Source organism: Neoarius graeffei, chromosome 4 (genome assembly GCF_027579695.1).
Source record: "Neoarius graeffei isolate fNeoGra1 chromosome 4, fNeoGra1.pri, whole genome shotgun sequence".
Classification (NCBI taxonomy): Eukaryota; Metazoa; Chordata; class Actinopteri; order Siluriformes; family Ariidae; genus Neoarius; species Neoarius graeffei.
The window spans coordinates 110,440,267-110,465,701 of record NC_083572.1 but is presented as its reverse complement, the minus strand read 5'-3'; the positions used below and the strand labels follow the sequence as shown (position 1 = coordinate 110,465,701).

General features: G+C 44.0%; 1 protein-coding gene across 4 annotated transcripts in view; it reads left to right on the top strand.

Moving 5' to 3' along the window:
* The window catches only part of gabrb3 (gamma-aminobutyric acid type A receptor subunit beta3), a 160,695-nt gene that overhangs the window by 45,986 nt on the left and 89,274 nt on the right, over positions 1-25,435 (top strand). The window lies entirely within an intron of this gene.

Here is a 25,435-nt window from a genome sequence, read left to right as displayed (position 1 = left end):
GTCCTAAAAGTAGATAAAGAGAACCCAGTTAAACAAATGAGACAAAAATATTATACTTGGTCATTTATTTATTGAGGAAAATGACCCAATATTACATATCTGTGAGTGGCAAAAGTATGTGAACCTCTAGGATTAGCAGTTAATTTGAAGGTGAAATTAGAGTCAGGTGTTTTCAATCAATGGGATGACAATCAGGTGTGAGTGGGCACCCTGTTTTATTTAAAGAACAGGGATCTATCAAAGGCTGATCTTCACAACACATGTTTGTGGAAGTGTATCATGGCATGAACAAAGGAGATTTCTGAGGACCTCAGAAAAAGCGTTGTTGATGCTCATCAGGCTGGAAAAGGTTACAAAACCATCTCTAAAGAGTTTGGACTCCACCAATCCACAGTCAGACAGATTGTGTACAAATGGAGGAAATTCAAGGCCATTGTTACCCTCCCCAGGAGTGGTCGACCAACAAAGATCACTCCAAGATCAAGGCATGTAATAGTCGGTGAGGTCACAAAGACCCCAGGGTAACTTCTAAGCAACTGAAGGCCTCTCTCACATTGGCTAATGTTAATGTTCATGAGTCCACCATCAGGAGAACACTGAACAACAACAGTGTGCATGGCAGGGTTGCAAGGAGAAAGCCACTGCTCTCCAAAAAGAGCATTGCTGCTCATCTGCAGTTTGCTAAAGATCACATGGACGAGCCAGAAGGCTATTGGAAAAATTTTTGTGGACAGATGAGACCAAAATAGAACTTTTCAGTTTAAAAGAGAAGCGTTATGTTTGGAGAAAGGAAAACACTGCATTCCAGCATAAGAACCTTATCCCATCTGTGAAACATGGTGGTGGTAGTATCATGGTTTGGGCTTGTTTTGCTGCATCTGGGCCAGGATAGCTTGCCATCATAGATGGAACAATGAATCCTGAATTATACCAGCGAATTCGAAAGAAAAATGTCAGGACATCTGTCCATGAACTGAATCTCAAGAGAAGGTGGGTCATGCAGCAAGACAACGACCCTAAGCACACAAGTCGTTCTACCAAAGAATGGTTAAAGAAGAATAAAGTGAATGTTTTGGAATGGCCAAGTCAAAGTCCTGACCTTAATCCAATGGAAATGTTGTGGAAGGACCTGAAGCGAGCAGTTCATGTGAAGAAACCCACCAGCATCCCAGAGTTGAAGCTGTTCTGTGCAGAGGAACGGGCTAAAATTCCTCCAAGCCGGTGTGCAGGACTGATCAACAGTTACCGCAAACGTCTAGTTGCAGTTATTGCTGCACAAGGGGGTCACACCAGATACTGAAAGCAAAGGTTCACATATTTTTGCCCCTCACAGATATGTAATATTGGATCATTTTCCTCAATAAATAAATGACCAAGTATAATATTTTTGTCTCATTTGTTTAACTGGGTTCTTTTTATCTACTTTTAGGACTTGTGTGAAAATCTGATGAAGTTTTAGGTCATATTTATGCAGAAATATAGAAAATTCTAAAGGGTTCACAAACTTTCAAGCACCACTGTACCTTTTGGAATTGGTCTCATTAGACATCAAACATTTTGCCAGGTGATTTAGTTGGGATTTATTTTTATGCCTCCGCCACCGTAAGGTGCAGGAGGCATTATGTTTTCGGGTTGTCCGTCTGTCCGTGCGTCTGTCCGTGCATCCGTCCGTGCGTGCATCCGTCCCGAAACCTTTTGAACATGATATCTCAAAGGCTAATGAAAGGAATTTCCCCAAACTCACCATTTGTGCGCTTTAGGACAAACATGAACTGATTAGATTTTGAGATCAAAAGGTCTAAGGTCAAGGTCACTGTGAGGTCAAATGTCTGTCCGAAAACCTTGTGAACACAATATCTCCAAGGCTGATACAAGTAATTTCACTAGGTCAAGATTACTGTGAGGCCAAATGTCCATCCCCAGATCACAACTTAATAAGGCGTGTAGTCTACCAGGCGGAGGCATCCCCATCAACGCCGTTGGTGTCGAGTTCTATCTAGTTCTTTTTGTGATAAAGGGTTTCCATGAAGCTGCCCTACCCCATCACCCAGACGTGTAAAGAATATGAGAGATTGTTGTCACATGTAGACAGTAATCAGTACTAATCAGATGTTCCTGCAGCTCCTTCCTTTACTGTAGCTGTAGGTCTCTTGGCAGCCTCCTTGGTACATTTTTGTCTTGTCCATTTGTACATTTTGGAGGGACGTCCTGTTCTTGGTGATGTCACTGTTGTGTCCCATTTTCTTCACTTGTTCATGGCCTTCTCAGTGTTCCATGGTACATTGGAAATTCTTTCACACCTCTTTCCTGATCGATATATTTCTACAAACGAGATCCCGTCCATGCTTGATAAGCTCTTGCTTTGTGGCTTCAGCAGTTGGGTGAAACCAAGAAGCTGTGAAGAAGATCCTACAGAAGCAGCTGGTCTTTATTTAGGGTTAATCAGAATGATTTGATTATTGACAGCTGTATGATAATTACTTTTGAGCATGAGATTGAACGCAATTGGTTCCTTCTGAATTCAGCCAATGTTTTCATTTAGGTTTTTTTTTCATGCAGTACCAGTTAAACATTTGGACACGCCTTCTAATTCAATGTTTTGTTTATTTTTATGAATTAAGTCACTTCATGTCTTCAAGTAATGATGGCTGTCATTTCTCTTTACTCAGTTGAGCAGTTCTTGATGTAATATGTACAGATTAGGGCTCTTTACTATATTATTATTTATTATTTACTGTTTGATCTCAAATGCATTAAGAAGGAAAGAAAGTCATCCACTAATTACCTTTTGACGAGGCACACCTGTAATTAAAAAGCATGAAAAGCATTCCAGGTGACGGGCTCTTGAAGCTGGTTAAGATAATGCCAATCGTGTGTAAAGCATCAAGGGAAACGCTGAATATGCTGAAGAATCTAAAATATCAAACACATTGGGTTTTTTGAACACCTTTTTCTTTACCACATGAATTCCAGATACGTTCCAGATGTTATTTCATAGTTTTGATGTCTTCAGTTTTGTAGAAAATAGTCACAACACAGGATAAACTTATAAATGAGTAGCATGGGGTGTACAAACTTTTGACTGGTACTGTATGGTTTTTATATTGAAGGTGGAAAAAATTCTGACATGAATTATCATGGTTTACTGAGGGGTTTTTTTTTGTCTCATATCCACTGTAAGTGTGATTTACTTTAAGACCATCGTCAAGTCAAGTTTATTTGTATCGCGCTTTTAGCAATAAACATTGTCACAAAGCAGCTTTACAGAATTTGAATGACTTAAAACATGAGCTAATTTTATCCCTAATCTATCCCCAATGATGAAGCCTGTGGCGACGGTGGCAAGGAAAAACTCCCTCAGACGACATGAGGAAGAAACCTCGAGAGGAACCAGACTCAAAAGGGAACCCATCCTCATTTGGGCAACAACAGACAGCATGACTATAACATCAACAGCTTTAACATGACGTCAGTTTTGTTGATGTTATAAACTCTTCATTGATGGAAACTTGAGTGCAAAACTGTTCATGACAACTGCAGTCCTAAAGTTAGCAAGTCAACTGTAGTCCTCAGCCACAAAAGCGTTACTGTAAGAGTCCAGAGCGTCTTCCAAGTGTGACTTTCAACTGTCCACATGAGGCCGTCCTCCACAGGAGCGATGCGATGAGACTCCAACCAGACACAGGGCACCAGGATGGATCAGGCAGGTCCGAGGAGCAGAAGAGGTGCAGCATCTCGATCCCAGGACTGACATGCACCTCAGAGGGACAGATTTTTTTTGGGGGGGAGGGGGAGAGAGAGAGAGAGAGAGAGAGAAAACACAGGTTGTTAGGTATGCCCAATGTCACCTGAATAAGTAGGAACAGTATACATATTGCACCGAGTACAAGCAGGGACTCCGGCAACTAACTATGACAGCATAACTAAAAGGGGAGAGCCAGAAGGTAACACAGGCATGAGGGGCCCCGGGACATAAAGCAGCAGCCACTACACCGTCAACAAACTCAAGTGAGCAAGCGAGTGGGGACTGACAGCATCCATACATCCCAGTTTACCAAAACACTCTGTCTGAGGATCCTCCAGATCTACTCCTTTACCTCATAAACACCAAACAGATATGTTTTCAGCCGAGGCTTAAACACTGAGACTGTGTCTGATTCCTGAACACTACTTGGAAGGCTGTTCCATAACTGTGGGGCTTTGTAAGAAAAAGCTCCACCCCCGATGTAGCCTTCACTATACGAGGTACCAGCAGATAGCCTGCACTTTTTGATCTAAGTAGGCGTGGCGGGTCATAGAGGACCAGAAGTTCACTCAGGTACTGTGGTGTGAGACCATTCAGTGCTTTAAAGGTCAATAGTAGTATTTTATCAATACGAAATTTGATTGGGAGCCAATGCAGTGTGGATAAGACAGGGGTGATGGGGTCATATTTTCTAGTTCTAGTAAGGACTCTTGCTGCTGCATTTTGAACTAACTGGAGCTTGTTTATGCACTTATTGGAACATCCAGACAGTAAGGCATTACAATAATCCAACCTGGAGGGAACGAAAGCATGAACTAGTTTTTCCGCGTCATGTAGTGACATTAAATTCATGATCTTCGCAATATTTCTGAGATGAAAGAAAGCTATCCGGGTAATCTTATCAAAATGTTATTCGTGTGTTCAAATACCTTTGCTCACCTAAAAGCTGAGTGCTCTGCCAGTAAATGTGCCACGTTCTGAGTTGTTTAACAAGTCGAGATGTAAATATCAGGAAATGAAGCTGGAATTCTGATCTATTGTCTCCTACATTTTTTGATTTGAAAGCCAAAAACAACAGAACAGGGCTTGCTGTTTGAATACTTTTGGAGGATGCTGGAATTAAAGGCCCGGTCCCACTGCACTTACGGATGCAAAGAGGATGTAAAACGTAAAAAAATCTTTGCCATCCATTGGAAAACGCTATGCATCCGTTGTGTACTCATTGCATACGTGCTTCATACGCTCTATCCATCGAGCATCCGTCCACTGTGATTTCATCCACGCAAAAAGTTTTGAGCTGCACAAAACTTTTAGAACAGAAGAACTTTCCGCCGTGTACGATGTAAATCCACGACATATACGAGCAACAAACGTTCTATGTCCGTTATCATCCGTTAAACGTCTGCTGTATCCTCTCTGCATCCTCTGGGCATCCTCGCAACTTACATCCGCTGCAGCTGAAAACGGAAAAAGGGAGGAAAGATAAGGTACATGAAACGTCTATTCATCGTTAGTAGCACGGAAATAGAAAGGATGTAAGCGTATGCATCTCGTATATAAAGTATTCAAAACGGACAAAGCGTTTATATCTGGGATGTATCTCGTATATTTAGGATGTCTGGAGTATGTCTAGAGTATGTAGAAGGACACCTAGCAGACAATCGATATTTTGTATAAAAAGGGGAGAAAATCATCTAGTAGTAGAGATGTATCGATGTAGCCACCAGCACGTCTTTCTGCTTTATGCTGACGGCGTGCGTGCTGCATCCCTTTATATCCGCGGAGCAGACGCAATTCATACCCCCCGCATGCGCAGTGAACGGTCTGCATCCGATATACATCCGCACAACATCCCCTTTGTTTCCGTTAGGCGTACGTGATGCATCCCCTTCATCTGCTATGCATCCGCTCTTTCTGCTATGCGTCCGCTTCTCAGTTATCACCGGTAACCCCTTCGGAGCTGTCATCCACTTCCATCCGCTTTCATCCGCTAGGCTTCCTATAAACATGCGTTTAACATCCCCGCTATATACTACCCACGTCCGTTCTTTTCCGTTCTGTTTTCGCAAATTTTCGCCAATTTTGTCCATTTCTGGAGCGGATGAAAATGGATAGAGCCACCCCCGAAATTTTGCTCGTCCGCTGTGTCCTTTTTGCATAAGTTTTGTGTCCATCGGCCAGTGGGACCGGGCCTTAAGGTGACCTCTGAGCAAGGTACTTGCTTCACAATTTTAAAAAAGTGACTTTATATATATATATATATATATATATATATATATATATATATATATATATATATATATATATATAAATTTTTTAATAAATGAAGTGGTTTTTTTTCAAGCGATGACACTTTATGTGCTGATCAGTGATCTGTTAATACACTGAATGATGTTTTTTTTTTTAAATAGTATTTTACATTTGCATGAGCTGAGGTCTTATTTTAGTTCTTTTATTGTATATACAAGTATTGTTAGAGATCCAGAAGGTTCTTGAATTGGTTCTTAAGGAAACCAATATAGAAAATAACTTATTTGATCTTGAGAAATGGTTTATATGATCAAATAATGATGTCATCTTGTTATCTTGTTAGATAACAGTTATGATAAGTTCTTGCTTTTTGTGACGCTTATGTGATGTGGAGATTTAAAGTCTGAGCTGCAGATTGGTTTTATGACTCAAAGATTGTGCTAAAACAGACATATTCATATTCACATGCCTGATATTTGAGTGGTGAGTTTTTTTTTTTTCCCTTTTCCGTCTGTTCAGTAAATCTGCCAAACTTGCCTAGTGGGCGTGCAGAGAAGCGGGCGGTCTGGATCTGGTTGTGTAATAGATGTGTTTTTGTTTTTTTGTTTTTTTTTCTTGATACACAAGTTAGTACAGTACATCCTAAAGCACAGAATAAACAAGTGACAGAGAAAGAGTGAAATAAATAAAAAAGTAAAAGATAACAGTTAGATTAGGAGTGTCAATACTTTTTATACATTTTTATTAGAATGAATTAACTGCCTTCTCAAACTCATCACATGTGGTGTACCACAAGGGTCAATTCTTGGACCAAAATTATTTATATTGTATATCAGTGACATATGTAATGTTTCAAAAATATTGATATATGTTATTTTTGCAGCTGACACAAACGTATTCTGTGTAGGGAAGAGCCTTCAGCAGCTATTGGAGGTAGTCTCGGAAGAAGTAGGAAAGCTAAAGCTGTGGTTTGATGTAAATAAATTATCATTAAGTATAAAAAAAACTAAATTTATGGTTTTTGGTAAACAAAATAAACATCTGGACACACCGGTGGAAATAATGATTGATAGTGTAAAGCTGGAAAGAGTATATGAGAATATATTTCTAGGGGTAATAATCAACCACAACTTTAGCTGGAAACCTCATATTAAGTATGTCAGGTCCAAGTTAGCACGCACAGTGGGGATTCTTTGTAAAATAAGGCACATTCTGAACTATAAGTCATTGCACATATTGTATTGTACTCTCTTTTTACCATATCTGACCTATTATGTGGACATTTGGGGCAACACCTATAAAAGTACCCTGCAGTCAATATACATTCTGCAAAAGAAGGTAATAAGAATAGTGAATAATGTAGAATACCATGAACATACCAATGCACTGTTTCTAAAGTCAAAAATACTGAAATTTAGAGATTTAGTTGATTTCAAAACTGCACAATTTCTGTATAAAGTAAGACATAATTTACTTTCTGGCAATATTCAAAAAATGTTTATAGATAGAGAAGGGGTATCACTTAAGAGGGAGAGAGAACTTGAAACAGCCAGTAGTTCATACCACGCTGAAAAGTATGTGTATATCTGTATGTGGGGTGAAGCTGTGGAATAGTTTACCTGTTGAAATTAAAGAGAGTAAAAGTGTTGTACATTTCAAGATAAAGCTTAAAAATGTTATACTTGAGAAGTATAGAGAGGAATGTATGGATAGTTAAAGGATTTTATATACAGTGGTGCTTGAAAGTTTGTGAACCCTTTGGAATTTTCTATATTTCTGCATAAATATGACCTAAAATATCATCAGATTTTCATATACCAGTAAGTCTGAAAAGTAGATAAAGAGAACCCAGTTAAACAAATGAGACAAAAAATATTATACTTGGTCATTTATTTATTGAGGAAAATGATCCAATATTACATACCTGTGAGTGGCAAAAGTATGTGAACCTTTGCTTTCAGTATCTGGTGTGACCCCCTTGTGCAGCAATAACTGCAACTAAACATTTCCGGTAACTGTTGATCAGTCCTGCACACCGGCTTGGAGGAATTTTAGCCCGTTCCTCCGTACAGAACAGCTTCAACTCTGGGATGTTGGTGGGTTTCCTCACATGAACTGCTTCCACAACTTGGTCCTTCCTTGGTCCTTCCACAACATTTCGATTGGATTAAGGTCAGGACTTTGACTTGGCCATTCCAAAACATTAACTTTATTATTCTTTAACCATTCTTTGGTAGAACGACTTATGTGCTTAGGGTCGTTGTCTTGCTGCATGACCCACCTTCTCTTGAGATTCAGTTCATGGACAGATGTCCTGACATTTTCCTTTCGAATTCACTGATAGAATTCAGGATTCATTGCTCCATCAATGATGGCAAGCTGTCCTGGCCCAGATGCAGCAAAACAAGCCCAAACCATGTGTGGAAGTCAGAGCGGGTGGGTGGAGCACAGAAGTACGGCAGGCCAGAACTGAGTTCCAAAAACTCTCTTTTTTTTATTTGCACTTTTCAGTACCACATATATTCTCCCAGCCACACACATACACACAAGTCATCTGGTGCGGGAGAGAGCTCCCTTCCTCTGCCCTCTCTTTCCTTATATAGGGTGTGGTTGCTGGGAAGACACACAAACACAGGTTAATTCACATCAGGTGTAGTGATTCTGCCACTTACCTTCCCTGACTCCGTCCTCCAGTCACAGACCGATGCTTGACCACACCCCCACTGCCACATACCCCCACCGCCCGACTCAGGCCGGGCAGCCGTCCGGCCAGCAGCCGACTCCCCCCCCCCCCCCCCCCCCCCCCCCGACGGGAGAGGAAGTCCGCCACGACCATCTGCGCCCCTGGCCTGTGGACCACCTTGAAGTTAAAGGGTTGGAGTGCCAGATACCAACGGTTGATCCACGCGTTGGGATCCTTCATGCGGTGGAGCCACTGGAGGGGCGCGTGGTCCGAACAGAGGGTGAAAGGGCGTCCCAGCAGGTAGTAGTGGAGGGCAAGGACCGCCCACTTGATGGCTAGGCACTCCTTCTCTATGGTGCTGTAGCGCCCCTCACGCCCCTCACGCACTGACTGCTTTTGACTAATGTACAGCACTGGGCAATCCTCCCCCTCCACCTCCTAGGACAAAACAGCCCCCAGCCCTCTGTCCGAGGCATCCATCTGCAATATAAAAGGGAGAGAAAAGTCAGGGGAGTGTAACAGTGGCCCCCCACACAGTGCAGCCTTTACCTCAGAAAAAGCCCGCTGGCATTGCTCCGTCCACTGGACCGGATCTGGTGCCCCCTTTTTAGTGAGATCAGTCAGCGGGCTGGTGACGTCCGAATAATTAGGTATAAACCTACGATAATAGCCAGCCAGCCCCAGGAACTGTCTCACCCCCTTTTTGGTCTTGGGCTTCGGGCAGGCCGCAATCGCTGCAGTCTTATTAATTTGGGGACACATCTGCCCATTGCCTAAGTGGAAGCCCAGATACCCTACTTCCACCCACCCAATCGCACACTTCTTCGGGTTGGCTGTGAGACCCGCCCACCTCAGCGACCTAAGGACAGCCCTCAGGTGTTGTAGGTGCCGCGGCCAGTCATTACTATAAATAATGATGTCGTCAAGGTACACAGCAGCATAGGTGGCGTGGGGGTGGAGGACCCTATCAATCAGCTGCTGAAACGTAGCGGGCGCCTCAAACAGCCCAAAAGGAAGTGTGACAAACTGGTGTAAGCCAAATGGTGTGGAAAAGGCCGTTTTTTCTTGGGATAATGGAGTCAAGGGGATCCGCCAATAACCCTTTGTCAAATCCAGTGTCGAGTAAAAGTGAGCCGTGCCTAGTCGATCAAGCAACTCATCAATACGAGGCGTTGGGTACGCGTCGAATTTAGACACCGCGTTGACTTTTCTATAGTCTACACAGAACCGGACCAACCCATCGGCCTTGGGTACCAAGACCACCGGGCTGCTCCAGTCGCTGTGGGACTCCTCGACGATGCCCATTTCGAGCATGGCCTCGAGTTCTTCCCGAACCACTTTTTTCTTGTGTTCGGGTAGCCTGTAAGGGTGGCTACGCACTACCACCCCCGGGGGCGTCTCAATGTGGTGCTCTATGAGGTCGGTGCGGCCGGGCAGGGGCGAGAACACGTCCGAAAATTCGGTCTGCAACTGGGCAACCTCTGCGAGTTGTGTCGGGGAGAGGTGGTCTCCACAGGGGACTGGAGAGGTATGCGATGCCAATGCTCCCTTTTGAACCTCCAGCCCCAGCTCCGCCTTCTCCAGAACCACAGACACCAATGCCATGGGGACCTCCTCATTCCAGAGTTTGAGTAGATTGAGGTGGTAAATCTGTAGCGCCCCATCCCTGTCCGTTCGCCTCACCTCGTAGTCGACGTCCCCGACTCGCCGTGTGACCTCAAAGGGTCCTTGCCACTTGGCGATTAATTTGGAGCTCGATGTGGGCAACAGTACGAGTACTTTATCTCCCGATGCGAACTCCCTAAGTCGCCTACCCTTGTCGTACAGGTGGGTTTGCCGTTCTTGGGCCTGCCGCAAATTCTCCTGGGTTAGGTGGGTGAGTGTGTGGAGTTTTGCACGGAGGTCAATAACGTATTGAATTTCATTTTTACTTGGTGAAGGTCCCTCCTCCCAATTTTCTCACAGCATGTCTAAAATGCCGCGCGGCTTATGCCCATATACAACCCCGATTCCAAAAAAGTTGGGACAAAGTACAAATTGTAAATAAAAATGGAATGCAATAATTTACAAATCTCAAAAACTGATATTGTATTCACAATAGAACATAGACAACATATCAAATATCGAAAGTGAGGCATTTGGAAATTTCATGCCAAATATTGGCTCATTTGAAATTTCATGACAGCAACACATCTCAAAAAAGTTGGGATAGGGGCAATAAGAGGCTGGGAAAGTTAAAGGTACAAAAAAGGAACAGCTGGAGGACCAAATTGCAACTCATTAGGTCAATTGGCAATAGGTCATTAACATGACTGGGTATAAAAAGAGCATCTTGGAGTGGCAGCGGCTCTCAGAAGTAAAGCTGGGAAGAGGATCACCAATCCCCCCAATTCTGCGCCGACAAATAGTGGAGCAATATCAGAAAGGAGTTTGACAGTGCAAAATTGCAAAGAGTTTGAACATATCATCATCTACAGTGCATAATATCATCAAAAGATTCAGAGAATCTGGAAGAATTTCTGTGCGAAAGGGTCAAGGCCAGAAAACCCTACTGGGTGCCCGTGATCTTCGGGCCCTTAGACGGCACTGCATCACATACAGGCATGCTTCTGTATTGGAAATCACAAAATGGGCTCAGGAATATTTCCAGAGAACATTATCTGTGAACACAATTCACCGTGCCATCCGCTGTTGCCAGCTAAAACTCTATAGTTCAAAGAAGAAGCCGTATCTAAACATGATTCAGAAGCGCAGATGTCTTCTCTGGGCCAAGACTCATTTAAAATGGACTGTGGCAAAGTGGAAAACTGTTCTGTGGTCAGACGAATCAAAATTTGAAGTTCTTTATGGAAATCAGGGATGCCGTGTCATTCGGACTAAAGAGGAGAAGGACGACCCAAGTTGTTATCAGCGCTCAGTTCAGAAGCCTGCATCTCTGATGGTATGGGGTTGCATTAGTGCGTGTGGCATGGGCAGCTTACACATCTGGAAAGACACCATCAATGCTGAAAGGTATATCCAGGTTCTAGAGCAACATATGCTCCCATCCAGACGACGTCTCTTTCAGAGAAGACCTTGCATTTTCCAACATGACAATGCCAAACCACATATTGCATCAATTACAGCATCATGGCTGCGTAGAAGAAGGGTCTGGGTACTGAACTGGCCAGCCTGCAGTCCAGATCTTTCACCCATAGGAAACATTTGGCACATCATAAAACGGAAGATACGGCAAAAAAGACCTAAGACAGTTGAGCAACTAGAATCCTACATTAGACAGGAATGGGTTAACATTCCTATCCCTAAACTTGAGCAACTTGTCTCCTCAGTCCCCAGACGTTTACAGACTGTTGTAAAGAGAAAAGGGGATGTCTCACAGTGGTAAACATGGCCTTGTCCCAACTTTTTTGAGATGTGTTGTTGTCATGAAATTTAAAATCACCTAATTTTTCTCTTTAAATGATACATTTTCTCAGTTTAAACTTTTGATATGTCATCTATGTTCTATTCTGAATAAAATATGGAATTTTGAAACTTCCACATCATTGCATTCCATTTTTATTTACAATTTGTACTTTGTCCCAACTTTTTTGGAATCGGGGTTGTAACAATTCGAACGGGGAGAACCCCGTGGAGGCTTGTGGGACCTCTCGCACTGCAAACAACAAGGGTTCGAGCCATTTATCCCAATTATGTGTGTCCTCACTTACGAATTTCTTAATTATATTTTTGAGGGTGCGATTGAACCATTCGACTAAACCGTCCGTTTGTGGGTGATAAACGCTGGTGCAGATCGGCTTAATGCCTAATAACCCATAAAGTTCGTTCAGTGTTCATGACATAAACGAGGTGCCTTGATCAGTCAGAATCTCTTTCGGGATTCCAACTCGGGAGATAATGCGGAAGAGCGCTTCCGCAATACTGCGTGCTGAGATATTGTGAAGAGGCACTGCTTCTGGGAATCACGTTGCATAGTCCACTAGAATTAATATAAAGCGGTACCCTCGTGTTGACCGATCTAATGGCCTGACGAGATCCATCCCAATTCTTTTGAACGGGGTCTCGATTAATGGGAGAGGGCGCAAAGGCGCTTTTGGGATGGCCGCTGGATTTACTAACTGGCATTCGCGGCACGCCGTACACCACCTACGGACATCGCCGCGAATCCCTGGCCAATAGAACTGGGCCATTTTTCGGGCTAGTGTTTTATCCTGCCCTAAGTGTCCAGCCATGGGATTAAAGTGAGCCGCCTGGAATACCAATTCCCGGTGGCTTTTTGGAATCAAGAGCTGCGTGAATTGTTCTTTAGTCTGAGTGTCCTGCGTCACTCGGTATAATATATCCTTCATAATAGAAAAATAAGGGAAGGATGGGGTGGCGTTTGGCTGGAGTGTTTGACCATCGATTACTCTCACTTGGTCAAACGCATGCTGCAGAGTCTCATCTCGCGACTGCTCTAATGGGAAATCCGCAAGGGATTCCCCGAGAGAGGGAGGAGGAGCCAGCGGCTCCTCACTCTGATGCGGAGATGACGTACATGGCTCTGTGACAGCTGCTCCTGCCAAAGCGACACTAGGACCTCCCCTTGCTGAAATACGGCAAGACCCACTCTTTACTAAATGACTCATTAATGCCCCGAATCCTGGCCAATCAGTCCCCAAAATTATTGAGTGGGTGAGATGAGGATTAACCGCTGCCTTTACTCTAAATTTTTCCCCTCTGAAAAAAATGTGGACTGACACTAAAGGGTAGCTGTGAACATCCCCGTGCACACACAACACCTTTACCCCCTGTGCTCCCCCCAATGCCTCGTCTTGCACCAGGCTTTGGTGGATTGAGGTCTGATTACAGCCAGAGTCCACCAAAACCTGATATGTATCCCCTTGGATACTCACTGGTATGCGATACGCTCCGGCCCGATCAAGGGCAGCTCCCGGCGCGTCAGGGATCCGAACCACCATACCCACTTCCATCACCGACCACTGCTGTTGGAGGTGTCCCGGTTCCCCGCAGCGCCAGCAAACCGGCCCGGGCTTTCTCTCTGCACTGGTACTCTGGGGCTCACTCACCTGAGGGGGGGGAGAGACAGACACGGAAGTGGGAAATGGGAGGACACCACGGGTGTGGCGGACCGGCTGTGAGGGAGCCAGCCCCCGCCTCCGCGGTGGGGGAACGGGGCGAGGACGAGACACAGAAGGGGAGGGGGAGAAAAAGAGAGGAGAGAAGCGAAGAAGGGATCTGTGATCCTGCTGCGAGAACAGCCGCCAGATGATCCTCCACCAACTCGATGGCCTGATCCAGCGACGCCGGGCGATGGCACTGGACCCACTCCGCCATTCCTTTGGGAAGTTGTGCGATGAACTGCTCCAGTGCCACCAGGTTGACGACTTCCTCGGCGTCGCGGTTGTCAGCCCTCAGCCACCGCCTGCAGGCGTCCCGGAGTTGCTGGCCAAACGCGAACGGGCGGCCGAGCTCCTCTAGGCACAGAGCGCGGAAGCGCTGACGATGTTGTTCGGGGGTGCACCCCACACGCTGGAGGACGGCCCAGAGCAGGTCCGCGTAGACCAGCCAGCTGTTAGCGGGGAGCTGTAGCGTGGCCAGCTGTGCCTCGCCCGTGAGCAGGGGGAGGAGGCACGCCGCACGCTGTTCCACCGGCCACCCCGAGGCTTCTGCTACTTGTTCAAATAGCGTGAGGAAGGGCTCAGGGTCGCCATGTGGGCCCATCTTTGTTGGAGTGAGGTGGAGTAGGCTCGCAGCGGTGGAGATGGTGGCCCCCGCCGACACGAGGAGGTGCCGGAACACCTGACAATCTTCCTGTTGCGCCAGCACCAGGGCCTTGAACCATTGTTCTTGCTCCTTTTGGAGGGTGAGCAGCGCCTGGTGCTGGCTCTGTTGGGCCGTGGTGAGGGCGTGGATCAGGTCTGCGAAGGGGGAGGACTCCATGGGGCTGTTCTCTTCTGTGCTCGGGTCCCAGGTTTCGGCACCACTGTGGAAGTCAGAGCGGGTGGGTGGAGCACAGAAGTACGGCAGGCCAGAACTGAGTTCCAAAAACTCTCTTTTTTTTTATTTGCACTTTTCAGTACCACATATATTCTCCCAGCCACACACACACACACACACACACACACACACACACACACACAAGTCATCTGGTGTGGGAGAGAGCCCCCTTCCTCTGCCCTCTCTCTCCTTATATAGGGCATGGTTGCTGGGAAGACACACAAACACAGGTTAATTCACATCAGGTGTAGTGATTTTGCCACTTACCTTCCCTGACTCCGCCCTCTGGTCCCAGACTGATGCTTGACCACGCCCCCACTGCCACACCATGATACTACCACCACCATGTTTCACAGATGGGATAAGGTTCTTATGCTGTAATGCAGTGTTTTCCTTTCTCCAAACATAACGCTTCTCATTTAAACCAAAAAGTTCTACTTTGGTCTCATCCATCCACAAAACATTTTTCCAATAGCCTTCTGGCTTGTCCACGTGATCTTTAGCAAACTGCAGATGAGCAGCAATGTTCTTTTTGGAGAGCAGTGGCTTTCTCCTTGCAACCCTGCCATGCACACTGTTGTTGTTCAGTGTTCTCCTGATGGTGGATTCATGAAAATTAACATTAGCCAATGTGAGAGAGGCCTTCAGTTGCTTAGAAGTTACCCTGGGGTCCTTTGTGACCTCGCCGACTATTACACACCTTGCTCTTGGAGTGATCTTTGTTGGTCGACCACTCCTGGGTAGGGTAACAATGGTCTTGAATTTCCTCCATTTGTACACAATCTGTCTGACTGTGGATTGGTGGAGTCCAAACTCTTTAGAGATGGTTTTGTAACCTTTTCCAGCCTGATGAGCATCAACAACGCTTTTTCTGAGGTCCTCAGAAATCTCCTTTATTCGTGCCATGATATACTTCCACAAACATGTGTTGTGAAGATCAGACTTTGATAGATCCCTGTTCTTTAAATAAAACAGGGTGCCCACTCACTCCTGATTGTCATTCCATTGATTGAAAACACCTGACTCTAATTTCACCTTCAAATTAACTGCTAATCCTAGAGGTCCACATACTTTTGCCACTCACAGATATGTAAAATTGGGTCATTTTCCTCAATAAATAAATGACCAAGTATAATATTTTTGTCTCATTTGTTTAACTGGGTTCTCTTTATCTACTTTTAGGACTTGTGTGAAAATCTGATGATGTTTTCGGTCATATTTATGCAGAAATATAGGGTTCACAAACTTTCAAGCACCACTGTGTGTGTGTGTGTGTATAAATTTATATTTATTTAAATGACAGTTATTTCTTTTTCGTTATTGTATTTTATTTGTATGGCTCTTTGGACCATCCTGTAGGGCAAGTGATTTTTGGGTTAGGCACTTATAAGCTTTGCTTCAGCCTAAACCCTTTTTGGTCAGCCATAGAACTGTTGTGTTTGTGGTGAGTAAATTGGCTTGTATTGTACATATGTTGTTGGTGTTGTTGACTGAAATAAATAAAATTAATTCATTCAAACTTTATATAACACCTCCCCCCCCCCCTTCCAGGAAAGGTGCCAATACTTTTTGGAGGGTACTGTGTCTAAATAGAACATCAGGTTTAATCTAAAACCACAGAACATTCAGATGCATAATTTTATCAATTAGACCAACAGAAAATATATATTTTTTAATGTATTTACAAAGTTTAACACCTGGAGCAGATATAAAACAGTGTTTAGATTTAAGATCCTATCAAATAAAAGATGGAAATTAACATCGAATTTAAATAAATAATATTGCAATTTACATACATCATAAAATGAGAAGAAAATATTTATTTTAATGAAAATGGGGAGAAAAATAAATTAACATGAAATAATGAGATGTTACAAATTGAAATTAAGACACTTTTTTAATTATGTCATGATTTAATTTTTTTAATTTTGTACATATTTCTTAAAGAATGGTTCAAGTAATATTTTATTTTGCGTATTAGTATTTATTATATAAATGAAACTATCACAGAAATTAAGTTGAATTGCAGTATGTCAAAAATAACTCTGTGTGTGTGTGTGTTTTCATGACAAAAGCCGGGGGGATGTTCTACAGTGGTGCTTGAAAGTTTGTGAACCCTTTAAAATTTTCTATGTTTCTGCATAAATATGACCTAAAACATCATCAGATTTTCACATAAGTCCTAAAAGTAGATAAAGAGAACCCAGTTAAACAAATGAGACAAAAACATTATACCTGGTAATTTATTTATTGAGGAAAATGATCCAATATTACATATCAGTGAGTGGCAAAAGTATGTGAACCTCTAGGATTAGCAGTTAATTTGAAGGTGAAATTATAGTCAGGTGTTTTCAATCAATGGGATGACAATCAAGTGTGAGTGGGCACCCTGTTTTATTTAAAGAACAGGGATCTATCAAAGTCTGATCTTCACAACACATGTTTGTGGAAGTGTATCATGGCACGAGCAAAGGAGATTTCTGAGAACCTCAGAAAAAGCGTTGTTGATGCTGATCAGGCTGGAAAAGGTTACAAAACCATCTCTAAAGAGTTTGGACTCCACCAATCCACAGTCAGACAGATTGTGTACAAATGGAGGAAATTCAAGACCATTGTTACCCTCCCCAGGAGTGGTCGACCAACAAAGATCACTCCAAGAGCAAGGCGTGTAATAGTTGGCAAGGTCACAAAGGACCCCAGGGTAACTTCTAAGCAACTGAAGGCCTCTCTCACATTGGCTAATGTTAATGTTCATGAGTCCACCATCAGGAGAACACTGAACAACAATGGTGTGCATGGCAGAGTTGCAAGGAGAAAGCCACTGCTCTCCAAAAAGAACATTGTTGCTCGTCTGCAGTTTGCAAAAGATCATGTGGACAAGCCAGAAGGCTGTTGGAAAAATGTTTTGTGGACGGATGAGACCAAAATAGAACTTTTTGGTTTAAATGATAAGCGTTATGTTTGGAGAAAGGAAAACACTGCATTCCAGCATAAGAACCTTATCCCATCTGTGAAACATGGTGGTGGTAGTATCATGGTTTGGGCCTGTTTTGCTGCATCTGGGCCAGGACAGCTTGCCATCATTGATGGAACAATGAATTCTGAATTATACCAGCAAATTCGAAAGGAAAATGTCAGGACATCTGTCCATGAACTGAATCTCAAGAGAAGGTGGGTCATGCAGCAAGACAATGGCCCTAAGCACACAAGTCGTTCTACCAAAGAATGGTTAAAGAAGAATAAAGTTAATGTTTTGGAATGGCCAAGTCAAAGTCCTGACCTTAATCCAATCAAAATGTTGTGGAAGGACCTGAAGCGAGCAGTTCATGTGAGGAAACCCACCAACATCCCAGAGTTGAAGCTGTTCTGTATGGAGGAATGGGCTAAAATTCCTCCAAGCCGGTGTGCAGGACTGATCAACAGTTACCGCAAACGTTTAGTTGCAGTTATTGCTGCACAAGGGGGTCACACCAGATACTGAAAGCAAAGGTTCACATACTTTTGCCACTCACAGATATAGAATATTGGATCATTTTCCTCAATAAATAAATGACCAAGTATAATATTTTTGTCTCATTTGTTTAACTGGGTTCTCTTTATCTACTTTTAGGACTTGTGTGAAAATCTGATGATGTTTTAGGTCATATTTATGCAGAAATATAGAATATTCTAAAGGGTTCACAAACTTTCAAGCACCACTGTATATAAAGTGTTTTGCTTTATTCAGATGAGGCCTTTCTAACAGCTGTAACAGCGTGTTAAAGAGCAGATCTGTATCCAGTAAAAGGTCAGAGTTCAGCCTCGGTGTGATTGGGGAATAACGTGTGATTACAGCGTGACCTCCGTAATGTGAGGTGATCGAGTGTGTGAGGATTTAATACTGAAATTACACACAAGGGTTTATATTAATGAACTCGTTCTACTACATCATTTCTATAGTAATGGCTCCTTTACAGGGACCTGTAAGGTGGATGTTCCACTTTATAAACAGATTAATAATAAACTTTTTTTAAAAATGTTTTCTTTAAAAGTAGATTTTCTCATTATCAGGGTGATTTAAAAGGAGAAAGAAACAAAAAAGAAAGCAATGGGAGGGGTGGAAAGAAAGAAAGAAAAAGAAAGAGGAGCAGTGGAAAGAAAGAAAAATGGGAGGGGTGGAAAGAGAAAGAAAGAAATGGGAGGGGTGGAAAGAAAGTTCATTAACTGTGTGTAGAAACATTATGGAGAAAAATAAAGCTTGAAAGCAACTAGCAGAGATTGATGGTGTCTCTGGTGAGTGCACATTTCTGGTGAGTGCACGTCACTCCTGAAGTTAGTTCACTTTGCTAATCTACAGTAATCTGAGAATAAAGCGAGTAAGAAGTCAAGCATGGAACATGGAAATCAATCCACTGATTTTCACACTGATTTCTTTCTTTTGTTCTTTCTTTCTAAATGCAAAAATACCAAAACATGGAAGCAATAGGGCGGCACGGTGGTGTAGTGGTTAGCGCTGTCGCCTCACAGCAAGAAGGTCCTGGGTTCGAGCCCCGGGGCCGGCGAGGGCCTTTCTGTGTGGAGTTTGCATGTTCTCCCCGTGTCCGTGTGGGTTTCCTCCGGGTGCTCCGGTTTCCCCCACAGTCCAAAGACATGCAGGTTAGGTTAACTGGTGGCTCTAAATTGACCGTAGGTGTGAATGTGAGTGTGAATGGTTGTCTGTGTCTATGTGTCAGCCCTGTGATGACCTGGCGACTTGTCCAGGGTGTACCCCGCCTTTCGCCCGTAGTCAGCTGGGATAGGCTCCAGCTTGCCTGCGACCCTGTAGAAAGGATAAAGCGTCTAGAGAAGATGAGATGAGATGGAAGCAATACAGTAGTGCTCTAGTGTATGCTGAGAGGGGCAATTCATGACAGAACACAGCCCCACCCACACCCACTTAAGGTGTGGCTTCTGAAGTGCCACTATAGTATCAATAAAGGGGTCCTAGTCCCATTAGCAGAATGTCCACAAGCTGCCTGGGGACCAAAGGCTGGCACTGCCCAAAAGGAGTCACATCTTCAGTGGGGCAAAGAGGTGGTGTAACATCCTCTGTAGAGTGGGGAGGTGGAGCAGCCCTCTTTACAAAACCAGGAGGCGGGTACAGGACAGACAGGCAGAATGGCTCTGGCAGTCAGCCCATCAACTGGTCAGGTCTGGAGTCAGGGTGTTTGAGAAACCAGAATGGGGAAGCCATGTCTTAATGGTTAGAGAAGCAGCTTTGGGACCAAAAGGTTGCTGGTTCGATTTCCTGGACCAGCAGGAATGGCTGAGGTGCCCTTGAACAAGGCACCTAAACCCCAACTGCTCCCCAGGCTGCTCTGCATATGTTGTATGTTGCTCTGGATAAGATTGTCTGGAAAAAAATTGCGAGCAGAGTCAGGTGGCAGAACGACATCACCATCTGCCAAGTAATTAAGCAGCAGGACAATGAAGTCTGCAGGTAGCAGAGCAATGGCGTCATCTGTGAAGTCAGAAAATAGAGCGGTAACATTCACAGCAGAGTCAGGATGTGAAGTGGCATCTTCAAAGTTAGGAGGTGAAGCAGTAACATCCTCAGCAGGCAAAGCAACAATGTCATCTGCCAAGTCAGGAGGTAGAGCAACAATGTCATCCACAAAGTCTGGAAAAGGATCATTCCTGCCAAGGAATGAACACCATGTTTGGGTATGGCTTAACAGGGGCATTGGGCTTGGGTGTGGCTTGAGACTTCATTCTGCTACTGTCTCCAGTCATGTCCTCAGTAACCCATGTTCAGTTGACTGGGTTCGACCAACATACAGACTATGTACCCCCTCCCAAAAAAGATTTAAAGGGTATATTCATATCTGGGCAGTAGGAACACCCTTCTTGGGAAGCTGGAAATCTCTGCCGTGTTGTCCAGGCTTGGGTGTCCACAGCTGACTAGGTTTTCAGCCCATTGCCACGTTCTGCTGGTGGGTCGTGATAACATGAACCTCACCCTCTTGCTCTTCAGGCTTAGGGTCTGCCAAACGCATCCAGTACAGATCTCACTGAAAGATTAATCTGTCTGGTGGAAACCTGATGCCATCCTCTTCACTCAGCACAACACAGGGAACTGAGAGCAGGAAATGCACCGAGCACTGAGATCTGATCCACTACCTCCTTCCTGAGAGAAGTCTGCTGGAATAATTGATGTGCAGAAGCAGCAAGACACAAATGTGTAAGATGAACATGTAGTTTATTTGCACATATCTAGCAATAATCAGGAAAGGCCTTAGCGTGAGTCACCATACCGGCAGACATTAAAGATTATCCTTCAGAAATGTGAACACAGGTATGGGTCAGAACCAGGACATCTGGGTCAAAACCAGGATGTCCGAGTCAAAAATAGGACGTCTAGCCATCAGCATGAACTACAGAAAACAAAGAACAGGGCAAGAACCAAAGCTTGGAAACAGCCATAAACATGGACGAGGATTCGCACCAAACACTGAAACACAAAGGTTCAGTTCGACAAACGAATCAAGAACGAATAGAAAACAAGTGAGAAAGAACCAAACACACTGAACCAAGGGCAGGGCAGAGCTGGAAAAAACACATCAACTTTCTTTCCTGCCACACCTTTCTTTCTTTCTTTCTTTCTTTCTTTCTTTCTTTCTTTCTTTCTTTCTTTCTTTTCACCACCTCTTTCTTTCTTTCTTTCTTTCTTTCTTTCTTTCTTTCCCACCACCACCTCACTTCTTTCTTTCTTTCCCACCACCACCACCACCACCACCTCACTTCTTTCTTTCTTTCTTTTTTCCCTCCACCACCTCACTTCTTTCTTTCTTTCTTTCTTTCTTTCTTTCTTTCTTTCTTTCCCACCACCACCTCCTTTCTTTCTTTCTTTCTTTCTTTCTTTCTTTCTTTCTTTCCCACCACCACCTCCTTTCTTTCTTTCTTTCTTTCTTTCTTTCTTTCCCACCACCACCTCCTTTCTTTCTTTCTTTCTTTCTTTCTTTCTTTCTTTCCCACCACCACCTCACTTCCTTCTTTCTCTCTTTCCCACCACCTCACTTCCTTCTTTCTCTCTTTCCCACCACCACCACCACCTTTCTTTCTTTCTTTCTTTCTTTCCCACCACCACCTCACTTCTTTCTTTCTTTCTTTCTTTCCCACCACCACCTCACTTCTTTCTTTCTTTCCCACCACCACCACCTCACTTCTTTCTTTCTTTCTTTTTTCCCTCCACCACCTTTCTTTCTTTCTTTCTTTCTTTCTTTCTTTCTTTCCCACCACCACCTCACTTCCTTCTTTCTCTCTTTCCCACCACCTCACTTCCTTCTTTCTCTCTTTCCCACCACCACCACCACCTTTCTTTCTTACTTTCTTTCCCACCACCACCTCACTTCTTTCTTTCTTTCTTTTTTCCCTCCACCACCTTTCTTTCTTTCTTTCTTTCTTTCTTTCTTTCTTTCTTTCTTTCCCACCACCACCTCACTTCCTTCTTTCTCTCTTTCCCACCACCTCACTTCCTTCTTTCTCTCTTTCCCACCACCACCACCACCACCACCTTTCTTTCTTACTTTCTTTCCCACCACCACCTCACTTCTTTCTTTGGGGTGGCATGGTGGTGTAGTGGTTAGCACTGTCACCTCACAGCAAAAAGGTTCTGGGTTCGAGCCCAGTGGCTGATGGGGGGCCTTTCTGCGTGGAATTTGCATGTTCTCCCTGTGACTGAGTGGGTTTCCTCTGTGTGCGCTGGTTTCTCCCACAGTACAAAGACATGTGGTTAGGCTAACATGGGGTGGCCTTGGGCTGAAGTGCCCTTGAGCAAGGCACCTAACCCTCAACTGCTCCCCGAGTGCTGTAGTGTGACTGGTGTGTGTGTGTTACTGCTTCAGATGGGTTAAATGCAGATGATGAATTTGAGTGTGCATGTGACTAATAAAGGCTTCTTCTTTCTTTCTGACCACCCCTCCCATTTCTTTCTTTCTTTCTTTCTTTCTTTCTTTCTTTCTTTCTTTCTTTCTTTCTTTCTTTCTTTCTTTAAATCACCCTAACAACAGGAAAATGTATTTCTAGAAATCATGGCTTGCAGATTTTCAGCTCTGACCCTATAACTCTCCATCCTCCAGGGAGACAGAGAGAAAAACAATTTTGTGTGTGTGTTGGGGGAATCCAGAGGGTTTCACAATCATTTCAGTCCAGTGGTTTTCAAAACCATACAGCCTGTGGTTCCTCTCTGACATCTTACAAAGTGCACAGCTTCTATTTTTAGACATGGGGTTGAATTAGGAAGTGTTACTCTCTCACACACACTCACACACTCATCCTCACCTACATAAACTGACATGCATACATTAATGAAGGCTTATTCCAATATGCCAGTTTATTTTAGACTGTTTACAGTTGGGGTCAGAAGTTTAAATTCATTCATGATGGGTATGAACATCATGGCAGTATTGGGTTTTCAATTATTTCTTTTGAAGTATTTTAACTTGCTAAGGTATCTTAATTTCCTGTTAGTGATGATGATTGACTCCAGCTGGTAGCTTCTCTGTGCACAACATAGAGTTTGATTGACACTCATTGGATTGACCAAAACACAGTACAATGGGAAAGTCCAAGGAGCTAAGTGCAGATCTGAGAAAGAGGATCATCTCATCTCATTATCTGTAGCCGCTTTATCCTGTTCTACAGGGTCGCAGGCAAGCTGGAGCCTATCCCAGCTGACTACGGGCGAAAGGCGGGGCGGGGTACACCCTGGACAAGTCGCCAGGTCATCACAGGGCTGACACATAGACACAGACAACCATTCACACTCACATTCACACCTACGGTCAATTTAGAGTCACCAGTTAACCTAACCTGCATGTCTTTGGACTGTGGGGGAAACCAGAGCACCCGGAGGAAACCCATGCGGACACGGGGAGAACATGCAAACTCCGCACAGAAAGGCTCTCGCCGGCCACGGGGCTCGAACCCGGACCTTCTTGCTGTGAGGCGACAGCGCTAACCACCGTGCCACCAGAAAGAGGATCATAGATTTGCATACTCAGGAATGTCTCGTGGAGCCATTTCTAAACAACTTCAGATTCTGAGATTATCAGTTCAAACAATTGTATGTAAGTACAAGTTTATTGGGAGGTGTAGCCGCTTTGCCAAGGTCTGGAAGAAGACCCAAACTGTCCCTCTCAGCTGAGTGGAAATTGGTTTGGATGGTCAGGAACAACCCAGGAATCACCAAGGCACAAACCTGCCAGGAATTCGAAGCTTCTGGAACACTGACTATGGTCAAGTGAGTTTTACATCACCGTAGACTGAGAGGCTACCATCCAGGAAAGAAGCCCCTGCTCCAAAATCAACACCTTCAAGCTTGACAAAGTTTACAGCTGAAAACATGGACAAAGAAAAAGCCTTCTGGAGCAAAGCTTGGCTACAATAACCTAAGTATGTTTGAGGGAGTAAAGGAAGAGGCAAGCATAACGATGGTAGCATCATGCTCTGGGGCTGTTTTGCTGCCAGTGGAACCGTTGCATTGCATAAAGTGAATGGAATAATGAAGAAGGAGGGTTATGTCAGAATTCTTAAGCATAACTTCAAACTATTAGCTTGACAGTTGGAACATGGCCACAATTGGATGTTCCAACAGGACATTGATTCCAAACACACATCAAAGCTGGTTGTGGAAGATAAAGCAGGATAATGTGGTAGCTCAGTGTGGGGGCAGTGGTGGCTTAAAGGTTAAGGCTCTGGGTTACTGCCCTGAAGGTCATGGGTTCAAGCCCCAGCAGTGACAAGCTGACACTGTTGAGCCCTTGAGCAACGCCCTTAACCCTCTCCGCTCCAGGAGCACTGTGTCATGTATCCCCTTGTTGTACATTGCTTTGGATAAGAGCATCTGCTAAATGCCTGAAAGGTTAAACTTTTGGAATGGCCTGACCTCAACCCTGTAGCCAGAAGCTTGTTGATGGCTACCAGAAGAGTCTGATCAAGGTGAAACCTACCATTATGACTCTTTTGTTAAAATGTCATGAAGTAACAGAGCATTTCCTGTGTGATTAGTATGACAGCAACTCTTGATCTCACCACTGGGTGTTTGTTTATAATGCTAGTATGAATGTACTATGACATGGTGAAGGTTATGACTGCCACTACACTGTTTTAACAGGGTTGTGTATATTTTCTCTGTTTGTTAAGAATGCTTATACAATAAGAAAAAAGGCATAATGTATGTTATAGAACTGATACTTGAAGGTCTTATACTGAACATTGTGCCACATGACACATATACAAGCTTGAGGGTTTTGTACATATTGGCATCTGGCAGGAGAATGATAACCGATGCTTTGCTCAGTAGATTTCCACAATGTATGACATCAGCGCCAACCAATCAGATATGATCACAACCGTCACCAAACATTTGCCAAATATTCATGAACCCTTCACCCAACCAATTATGAACCTGAGCGAAGGAAATGCACTTTTCAAGTCGCAGTGAAGGTTAGGCTACACCTCATCGCTGTGTCACTGAGGCTCCCATGAGCATCAGGGATATGGATCTGAGAAAATCCATCTCAAGAGGCTTGTCAATACATCCCTGAGCTTTAGGAAGTGTTCCCAAACTCATCCGTGAGTATTTGCCACTTAGTTTGCCAACAAAAACATTGTGTTGAAATTTTTTGCAACATTTTTGGCCACTCGTAAGGCAGAGACCAACCAAAAAACAACTCGCGAACCTCAGAGAACATTCGCTGTGCATTGCACGACTAGTGGTGATGCTACCAATTTTTCAT